We start from the raw sequence: 11336 nt of genomic DNA, 5'->3' as shown, positions 1-11336 counted from the left end.
CACTGCAGAGAACATCATATTGTAAATGTGGTTTCATGCTGATCTTTGAGTCTGAATCCAGTCACATCTGTGTTTATTTGACCCTCCTCAGGTGTTTTGGCCGGTAACGACTGCGCTGCACTTCGAAGACGTCTCTAAACGTGTGAAACACATTTAATGAGGTGCAACCGTGAGTCCTGAGGTTAAATACTTCAGTAAGTCATCACCTCACAAGGCCGCTGTCTATTACACATACACATAAACATTGTGTCCAAATGTTTACCTGAAACATGAAGCGGTGAAGTCGAGCAGGTAATAAAGATGTAGAGCTCACACGAGACTAAACAGAAACATCGTCTGTTCTCTTCGTTGGTTTTATTTGGATGTTTCTGTGCTCAGAATAGACACCAGCTCACTGCATACTGCACAGTGCTCACCGGACACGCTCTGCTGTGAATCTGAATAGTATTTTGCATTAACTGAGGTTTCAGACAGAAGTATGATGCATTTTTGCCACTTGCTGACCTCATCGTGATGCATGAGGATTAAATACAGTCATTTAGCATTTTCTAAAAATCTAATTTTGTCTGCAAATGTTTTAGCTTTTTCCAGTCTGATTAAGTAATTGCATTGTGGGATATTCGGTGCAGTGTGTTCTGTTGCATTTTGGCAACAGATGCAAAATTGGCATGCTATATACTTAAAAAATATAAGTGTGCTATTCAGAGCTTAATTAAATCTTTCCCTTCTGGAGCGTCTGGTCTCTCTATAATGAGCAGGAAACATCATTAACTGTCTGACGATATGAGAAAAATATTTTTAAGTGTGGCCTTTATATGAATTTATTTTCACAGAAATATGTATGACTGCTAAACAGACTCCTGTTGCTTTTCTCGGCTTAATGATGAACTCCGGTCAGATTTTCTGAAGGCTTGATTTTATTTGAGTGATTGTTCAAAAGTCCACATTAATAGTGACATGTTATGTTCTCTCCCAGAGTATGTGATTTTCTCTGCAACATGTGCTGAATGTTGAATAAAGGCGAAGTCGGTTATCAAGACTTTTTTTTTTCTTTCAGAGATGAGTGCATCAATGAATCATCCACAATAAGAGAAGGAACATGAATTAAGAGAGTCATTTAAGTGCTCATGTTGAGTTAAAGTGCTCTTTACCAGCAGGACAGGAGGTTTTTATTTTTAAAGCTTGGCTTAACTGACATATTCCTCATATCTTGATGCATTTATGCCATTGCATTTACACAAGACAGATGCTTTTATCCAAAAATCAGTGCATGCATTCCTTGGGAATTGAACCCATGACCATTTTAAAGCTGAATGTCATTCAAAGCAAAAATAAAAACACCAGAAGGAAGGTCATGATTTATGGGTGTTCTGTGTCAGTCAGGCTCACTGAGTTGTGATTTATGAATTAGTGGTTAAAAGCAGCTAAAAATCGAATTAATATTCTAGGAAGTTTTCTTAATATGTTAAAACGTTGTTGAAAGGTTACAAGAAGACGTCTTTTGTTCTCCTCAGAATAAAGCATCATTTGAACATTTAATATCCTAAGAACATTAAAATGTCTAGTTGTTTTAAGAACAAAACACTTTTACTAACTGTATTTTTTTTTTGACCCCCAAAATGTTTCACACTTTCTTTCTCCTTTATGAGGACGTTCAAGCACCAGTTTCATCACGAGGACGTTCTGAGAACATTGTTACAATGTTATGTTACAATATGTTAACACTATCTAAACAAACAACGCAATTTATTTGGAGGGAGTGACGCTGAAAGGGCATCACGTGACTGTGGTGTTTACACTGTGCTGGATAATGAGCTTCACACACTTGAAACCCAATAAAAAGGTTCCTGACGCGGTGCTGGAGAACATTAGAAACGCGCGCGAGGGCTGTAATGACGCGTCCTCGTCGTATGGCTCATCATAACGCGTCGTAAGCGGCTCCATGTTTGAGCTCCACTGCTGCTGGAGTCATGAGAGGCTCTGTGGACCTTCCTCCTGTCTCACTGTCTCATCGCAAACTCTTGTGCACCCTCTGGTGCTTGCTAGACTCCAAAACTTCTTTGTGTTGCCTGCTTAGCAGATTGTCTTCCTTGTCTCTGAGGCTGCTCATTATTCAGAGACAGCCGGAGCTCAGGTCATCTGCAGCTGCTGCACTGAAGAGGAAGAAGAAGAAGAAGAAGGAGGAGAAGGAGGAGACGCGAGAAGGAAGATGGCGAACATCCTGCAGCTCTAGACCGGGAACAAGCTCGCAGAAGATCCAGGATCCAGCCGTGAGTGAGTATTCGGTTTCTCAGCTCGCCTCGCTCTTGACGCTCCATGATAACGCGCTGGAGCTCGGGAGCCGTGGAGAGGCGCGTGCGTCCCAGGAGCGGTCGCGGTGACCCGAGAGGAGCCCGAACCGAGCGGAGCCTCCAAAAAACCGGGCACCTCGGAGCTCGTCAAGTGACGCGTTGCTGGAGCGTCTCATCGCGTGCGCTGCGTGTTTTCCTCCACTGGAAGGAGCGTCGCGGGGCGAGCGCGTTCGAGGGACGGAATGCGAAATGTTGCGCCGCGCTGGAAGCCATTGCGCGGATTCGGAGCTCCGCGTCCATTAGTCGCGACGCGACGCGACGCGTCCGGAGCTTTCAGTGTGGCGACGTGAAAACAGCCTCGTTGTTGTTTTGCGCGACGGGCTCCAGGTGTTTGTCTCCGCAGGTGTAGAATGACACCGAGGGCTCCTCCAGACAAAAATGGAGTCTCGCTGGAGTCTGGAGAACAAAGGTTGGTTTCTCTGCTGCCTCTGGCCTCTGCATGGAGCTGGACGCGCGTCACTCTCACATCTCAAGCGCGTTTGCACTTTCTTCCCCCTCACAATGTTAAGTTGATCCACGCGAGTCTGCGCGAAGGTGTTTTTAATAACTCGCGTGCTTCGGGGTTTAGCTGCTGTTTTTGGACTACACCGATGAGTTCAGCGTGCTCGTGCTCGCGAAGATCTCAGAGCCTCAGAGATGAAGTTTATCTCATTTTAGTGCAGGTGGAATACTGCTGATGTGCATCTCTGAACTTCATGCACCTGTGTGTCGTTTGGGAGCAAATGTGAAGCTTCTGCTGGGAAGTGAAAGTGAATATGTGTGTGTGTTCAGTAAGATGACATGCGTGTGTAATTGGGACATGTCTAGTGTTGCACACCATCAAAGCTTTTTGGTGAAAGGCGGTTGTTTCTCCATTGGCTCTGTGTGTGTGTGTGTGTGTCCTTCTGCAATCGCTCTGGCCACTGTGAAATCCTGCTGACAAAGACAGTGCACCACACACACACACACACACACACACACTCAATGCGACAGACGCAGGCCAGAGGAACTCAAAATGGTGGCACGTCTCCCATGTCAGGACAAACAGGTTCTCTCTCATGAAGGTTACAGGCTGTTTTTAAGGGTCTGGTGTTTCTAAGCAGCTTCTTTGAGGTTTATTGAAGCTGTGAGAACATTCTTTGCATTGCTTGAATAAAACAAAAAGCATGTAGTGTTTTATGAGTGTGTGGTGTGTAGTGTCTTCATGTAAGCTCTTCCTCCTCTGAATTGTTCTTCGATGTGTTGTGTGTCTGTAGATTCACAGTAATGACTTTGATCTGGTCGAGCGTCTGACCTGGAAAAGCTAAAAGCGTCTTATGCAACTGTTGAGCACGCAGCGATGGCTCATGGTTCAAGCTCACGCTGACCCACTTTTCATGAAGATCCAGTCTGTTCAGCTCGCTGGAGAAGCTGACTTTCAGTCAAAGAGTCCATATACTGTCCCTCTGCTGAACACAGACTGCTACTGTTGTAGTATTTCTGGCTTGTAGATGTGCAGAAGTTTGGATCTGTTTATGACTCTTACTGCACATCCTTTATTGTCATGTAGAACAGAAAACCAATGAATGGACACACATGCATCATCTGTTTTTAATAATAATCCAATGAGGGTGAAGTTAACGGAGTAAACATGGTGTGCGCTAGCATCCAGAACAGAACCGGTTGACTTTATTTCTCATTTAAAGCAGGATCGAGCTGCTGTTAGTGAGCATGTTGTGCATTATGATCTTGACTATGCATGGAGTGCTTTATTAAAGTTTATTAACATTTCGGAAACTTTCCAGGATTTATTTTGGAATGTTCCAAGGATTTTGGGAAAGTTTCTGGAAATTTGCAGTAATTTTCCACCCCTTTGCAACCCTAGCTTGTTAATTATTTTCGTTATTGATTTTAGGGCTGCTCCAAAATAAATAGCATTTTTATTTTTTGTGCAACAATTGTTATTGCATTTTGTGTGCGTGTGTGTGATTTTATAATTATGTGGCTATAAAATAATAATAATAATAATAATAATAATAATAATTGTGATGATGATGATCACTGTTGTGGTAATATTATTTTAAATTAATAAAATATTAAAGAGTTTAGTAATACTTTATTACATTACAGCTATAAATCTACAATACCACTGTATTTCATATTAATAATGGTTGTCTTAATTTCTTCTTTTCATTGATGTTTTATGTTGACAGCAGCGTGATTCCGTCTCTAATCATTGATATGGATTGATGAAACGCGAGTCAGATAAAGCAGAAGAATGAGGTTGAACTCTGATCCTACCAAGGCTTTCCAGGCCACGGATGTTTGTGTGCACGGAGTAATGTGGTGATTTCATTTGAATAATTTTGAATGTGAAAGGCTGCTTGCGTTATTAATAAGCTGGGCGATGTGGAGAAGCTTTCTTCAGGTCACTTTAATGACTCTCACTGTCCACACGGACTTGATCTCAGAGCTCAGGAGAAGATGCCATCAGTGTGGTCTCTCCTAAAATCCACATTGAGTCTTCGACTGAGATGCACGTGATGCCAGCGCTCCTTCCAAGCAGCCGAAGGGCTTCCATTTTGATGGTCGAGTGATCCGAGCTACAAAATGGACCTTTCAGTCGGATGAGGCCACTGAAGGAGGCAGAAACGCACAGAAGCGCTGGCGTTCAGAGTTGTTCCTCGGTGAGACACACAAAAGCCAATTGAAATGGTCCAGTGGACGCTTTCTTGACGTGATGCATTGGTTTCTGGAGTCTCTCTCTTTCACTCGTATCTAAAGAAGCCATAAGTTATATAACCTTCTGGTGGACAGTAGAGACAAAGCTTGTGTGCTGCGTTTGTTTGCGTAACCTGGTTTGGGTCATGATTAGTTGTGCTGTTTTGATTGAAATCCCAGTAATCGAACCGTGTAAAGCACAGGATTTCAAACAAACACTTGTCTGATTGTGTTCATTAGTGCTGTGCAATATAATGTATGAGTTACACACATGGTATTCATTTTTTATAAATGTAGACCGTGTCGAAAGAAAATCCTAAACGATATTATATGAATGCATCTTCAGAAAGGTTTAGATTGAAGATGAAAAGAAATTACCCTCCATATAATGCATATTAATGTAGTATTTTCTGAAATCTGCCGTTCCATGAGTGCCCCCTGCTGTCAGAGAGGGAAGTTTCGTGTAGCATAATTTCACAAAGCTATGGTCAGACCATTCTGTTTTTCTTGAAATGTTGAATTTATACGATCCAGTTCACATCAAGAGCTGCTCACGCTGCATGTAGCAAGTTTATTAGAATCATCATGATTAAAATGCAGTGGTTTTGCCAAACTTTCATGCATTCTGATTCATATAAAGGCGCAGTCATGGGAAAAAACATGAAAAACCTCAAAAACTTTACAATTAATTTAATTTAATACAGATTTTTGGTCCAACCGCACTGCACTAATCTTCATTATGAATTCACTGAATTCTACATTAATTAAATGATACAGTCACTCTAGAAACCCTGTGAAGACATAAGAATTGTCAATATTTAAGGGTTGCGTGATTTGGGGGGAAAAACGAATCTAATTGTGATTTTTATTTATTTTTTATTATTATTTTTTTCAGATAAAATGTTCAATGCAATTTATAACATTTTTATTAATATTATTATTATTATTATAACTGGTTATACCAAAAAAAAAAATAATCCAAGTATTTAAAAAAAGAATACAATATTAATAATAGTAAATTGTGAAGTGTAAAATTACAATTCTAATCATTATGAATAATGATTTATATAATGTTAAACAATTTAACTGGTTATTACCAAATAAAACATATTTAAAAAAATTCAGTATTTAAAAAAATCTTACAATATTAATAATGGTTTTATTTTGGATTACAAGTGTAAAATTATTTATAATGATGAATTTTTTTTTTTTAAACGCTGAACATTTTTCCAGTCCTCTTCGGTCTCATCCAGTGTTTTCCTCCTTCATTTCACACTTTTCTTGCTCCTATTTTTTTTGTTTTTTATTTTTGTATAGTGCTCCTAGATTGTTGGACCCCAAAGTCAGTAAAATACTCGTCATGTTTTTAATTGTATCCTCTTTTTGTGGTTGAGATCTGATACTAGGTTCTCAGCGTGACATCCACAAGATGAGCTGAAATCATTTTGATTAACATCAAATATATGAATACATTTACTGTATGTAAATGTGATATACAGTTGTGCTGGAAAGTATTTTTGTGGAAACTGTGATACAAATGTTTTGGTTAAATTATTTTATTCATGTAGGATGCATTAAATTGATCAAAAGTAACAGTTAAAGACATTTCTAATGTTACAAAAGATCAAATAAAGATTCTTTTGAACGGTCTATAAAATGTATCACTTTTTCCTCAGAAATATGAAGCGGTTTTCAACACTGATAATACTCCGAAATGTTTCAGATCTGCATATTAGAATGATTTCTGTTCAGATGACGTTAAATGATAATATGTCTTGAAGTCAAAGAGGTTGAGAATGATCATGATGTGTGTTTGCAGTGAGTTGTGTGGCTCTGTGCTTCTGCAGATGTGTCTGCAAACGTTCAGCGATCTGTAGAAGGCTCTGTTCCTGTCCAGGCCGAGCGCAGAGGCAGGACAAGGCGTCCTTTGAGAGCGAACAGCGGTGGTGTTGTCACTGGAAGCTGCCGGTGTCCAAGTCTGATTAAATATTGAAAGACGTTGGAAGGAAGAAAGCTCTGGTCGGTGAGTTAATATTAATGGATCGCTCGTCTTTCTGAGAGAGCTTGGTTTGGTCTCAAACTGAGACGGAGTGAATGTGGACGCGGGACATTGGCATGTTGTGATGCTATTTATAGATGTGTGTCTGTTTGAGATCCACCGGTCATGGTTCAAGTTCTGATTCTGGTTTCTCTTTGCATGAACGTTCATAGTGTTATGAAGCCTGCTCTGGGGTTTTCATGCATTTTCTCCACGTTTTAGAGATTTCTGTGCAGATCATGATCCTTGTTCCTAAGAAGCTATAGATATTGACCAATGATTGGCTTCATTTGATCATACAATTTATTTCCCAGTATTTTTAGTGCAGGTTCTGTGTAAAATAAGCCTCAGAAATGTCTTCTACATCTCAGTACCGGTTTAATTTGCTCTTTGGATATTGTTAATGTCATCAGTACGATTTTTATTTTTTTATCCCCAAAATATTGGTTCCAAAGGACTTTAGATCGGAGCAGCACACTGACACAGGATGTAAACAAACAGGTGCAAATTTACACCAAGATTTGTGTCAAAGTCTCGTTGCACAGAATTATGGCTGTTAAAATGTCATGATATATGAATGATGTTTATTTGCTTTCAACATGAGTTTCAAGATAAACCGAACGTGAAGAATTCTCCAAAGTGTTCTTGTCTTTGTGGAAATGATTGTGGTGACACATTCAGGTCTTCTGCCATCATGCAGTACGTCTGGTTCAGATGATGCTGTGCTGTAGATGACTCAAAGCTCAAGAACAGATGGAAGTGAACATTTCACACAAGACTGGTTCTTCAGTAAACGCATGATTTTCAGTCAAAGCAGTATTTGCTCTGAAACCTCCCCAGCCCTTGTTCTCCTCCAGCGGGGAATAGTCCTTCATTAGGAGATCTTAACAGAGGAACCGCTCTTGTCTTTGGTCAAGCATGTCTTCACACTTTGATGTTCTATGCGGTTTGATGGTAACTCTCATTGGATTGAGAAAACCGCTCGAATCAGGCCAAAGACAGAAAGAGAACAGCAGAATTGGAACTGAAGGTTTCCTGAGGGAGAATGCTTCCTGGTTATTTTCCAGTGTTTTGGTGCTGAGCGTTTCATTCTTTTCCTCTTACAGTCGCTCCCAAAGCTCTGATGGCCTCATTGGATGCTGAAGCGTGAGCATTTGTACATTAACTTTGTTTAATGACACTATTTAGAGTAGTGCAATATAGTGTAGTATAGTTTAGTGTACTATAATGCAGTATGTTATAGTATAGTATAGAATAGTACAGTACATTATATTGTAATGGAAATTGGAAAAGTTGCTGCTTAAGTTTTTATAATAGCAATTTGCATATACTCCAGAATGTTATGAAGAGTGATCAGATGAATTGCATAGTCCTTCTTTGCCATGAAAAATAACTTAATCCCAAAAAAACCTTTCCATTGCATTTCATTGCTGTCATTAAAGGAGCTGCTGAGATCATTTCAGTAATCGTCTTGTTAACTCAGGTGAGAATGTTGACGAGCACAAGGCTGGAGATCATTATGTCAGGCTGATTGGGTTAGAATGGCAGACTTGACATGTTAAAAGGAGGGTGATGCTTGAAATCATTGTTCTTCCATTGTTAACCATGGTGACCTGCAAAGAAACACGTGCAGCCATCATTGCATTGCATAAAAATGGCTTCACAGGCAAGGATATTGTGGCTACTAAGATTGCACCTAAATCAACAATTTATAGCATCATCAAGAACTTCAAGGAAAGAGGTTCAATTCTTGTAAAGAAGGCTTCAGGGCGTCCAAGAAGGTCCAGCAAGCGCCAGGATGGTCTCCTAAAGAGGATTGAGCTGCGGGATCGGAGTGCCACCAGTGCAGAGCTTGCTCAGGAATGGCAGCAGGCAGGTGTGAGCGCATCTGTACGCACAGTGAGGACAAGACTTCTGGAAGATGGCCTGGTGTCAAGAAGAGCAGCAAAGAAGCCACTTCTCTCCAAAAAAAACATCAGGGACAGATTGATCTTCTGCAGAAAGTATAGTGAATGGACTGCTGAGGACTGGGGCAAAGTCATATTCTCAGATGAAGCCCCTTTCTGATTGTTTGGGGCATCTGGAAAAAGGCTTGTCCGGAGAAGAAAAGGTGAGCGCTACCATCAGTCCTGTGTCATGCCAACAGTAAAGCATCCTGACACCATTCATGTGTGGGGTTGCTTCTCATCCAAGGGAGTGGGCTCACTCACAATTCTGCCCAAAAACACAGCCATGAATAAAGAATGGTACCAAAACACCCTCCAACAGCAACTTCTTCCAACAATCCAACAACAGTTTGGTGAAGAACAATGCATTTTCCAGCACGATGGAGCACCGTGCCATAAGGCAAAAGTGAGAACTAAGTGGCTCGGGGACCAGAATGTTGAAATTTTGGGTCCATGGCCTGGAAACTCCCCAGATCTTAATCCCATTGAGAACTTGTGGTCAATCCTCAAGAGGCGGGTGGACAAACAAAAACCCACTAATTCTGACAATCTCCAAGAAGTGATTATGAAAGAATGGGTTGCTATCAGTCAGGATTTGGCCCAGAAGTTGATTGAGAACATGCCCAGTCGAATTGCAGAGGTCCTGAAAAAGAAGGGCCAACACTGCAAATACTGACTCTTTGCATAAATGTCATGTAATTGTCCATAAAAGCCTTTGAAACGTATGAAGTGCTTTAATTATATTTCAGTACATCACAGAAACAACTGAAACAAAGATCTAAAAGCAGTTTAGCAGCAAACTTTTTGAAAACTAATATTTATGTAATTCTCAAAACTTTTGGCCATGACCATGGTCTTATAACACCCGCAGAAACCCTGGTGCTCGTTCACCCAAATAAGATCATTCTGTTTTTCTCCAGTGGAACACGGAAGATATTTTCAAAAGTGGTTTTTTTTTTGTATTTATTTCCAAAGTCAGTGTTGTTTTGGACCCCATTGACTTAGATTGCATGATCAGAAACAATTGAAATATTCTTTAAAATATCTTCTTTTGTGCTCCACTGAAAAAAGAGACTCATAAATGAAAGTCTCCTCCATGACGGCTCTCCAATCTCGTGTGTTTTCATGTATTTTTGATGTGAAAGACACATTGTGCTTGATTTCTAATGATGCAGTGTGACACTGGTAGACGTGTTTCCCGTAACTGATCACAAGATTTAAGATTGGAGTCCTCTGCTTTGACATGGGGCTGAGTAAATGATGACAGTGCAGAATATACGTTGCACAAATGGGATATCTTTACGTTTTTGACGATGGGTTTTAAAGAAAGTGCTTGTGGAAAGCGTGACCTTTTTGAGTCCGAGAGTTTCATCCATCATCATTTGATAAAACATTCCCTCGCCTGAGGCCGGCAATTACTGAAGCTCAGTGAGGATGAAATATGTCTTCTTCAATAATGCAGAGCTGAGATTGTGTGCTAGACTTTGGTTATGAGTGTAAAGTAGCATTTTTAATTGCAAGACATTTATTGCGTAGATATCAGACACACCGTGTGGTTTTACGTGAAGCGTGTCGGTCACGTGTGCAAAGCTGACCAAACGTATTCATGAAAATATTTCAAAGAGTACCTTTTAGAAGAAACCGCTTCTGCACTCCGATGAAGAAGAAAGTTTACAAAAGGGTTTACTTTTGCAGAGATTCCATAGAGTGTAAAGATCATTTTAATAATCTGAAGAACCTTTTTTCCTTTTTATGCAATGCAAAGATCTTGTGGATGTTAAATGTTTTTTTTATGGAAACATTGATGCCGGTAAAAAAAACTTTATTTCTAAGAGTGGAGGGTAACCAGACTTCTTGGTTTTTGGTGTCCTGTTCACTGGAAGTATCCCAGTTTTACCACATGCAAAAAAGGCCAACCAACATAGTACAAACTAAATAGATTTTATAAAAAAAATATAAAAATTAGGTATTTAATACAATTAGCAAATGCTAAAAAACGAATGTGTTAAAGCAGATTAAACACGCTGTAGAAATTTAAATAAATAAAAATTCTACAGCTGTATTTATCATATGTTCTCATATTTTTGTTAGATTTTTTTTATTATATTGTTTTGATCTGTTTGCTGTTTGGTTACTATTGACTATTTTTAATTGTCAGATTTTTATTTTTTATTATTGCATTAAAACCAGTCAGTTTGACCTGCAAACATCATAATTATTAATTATAGTAATATGTGGAACCCACAACAACTAAAAAGACAAAAACATAAAAAATATATATATTAAACCTTTTTGTTTATTATTATTATTATTATTCATAAA

General features: G+C 39.5%; 1 protein-coding gene across 5 annotated transcripts in view; it reads left to right on the top strand.

Annotated features, from left to right (window-relative positions):
- The first annotated feature begins 1880 nt into the window (after positions 1–1880).
- The window catches only part of LOC132130030 (zinc finger protein 462-like), a 49999-nt gene continuing 40543 nt past the window's right edge, over positions 1881–11336 (top strand). For 3 of the 5 annotated variants that reach the window (XM_059541616.1, XM_059541615.1, XM_059541612.1), the window contains exon 1: positions 1881–2270. The gene's annotated coding sequence lies outside the window, so the exon portion shown is untranslated. Of the gene's footprint in view, positions 2271–2378; positions 2761–6961; positions 7054–11336 lie in introns of those variants that run through there. The other 2 variants (XM_059541613.1, XM_059541614.1) reach the window with 2 other exon arrangements.

This window comes from Carassius carassius, chromosome 47 (genome assembly GCF_963082965.1).
Source record: "Carassius carassius chromosome 47, fCarCar2.1, whole genome shotgun sequence".
Lineage (NCBI taxonomy): Eukaryota > Metazoa > Chordata > Actinopteri > Cypriniformes > Cyprinidae > Carassius > Carassius carassius.
This window is presented reverse-complemented; position numbering and strand designations above follow the sequence as displayed.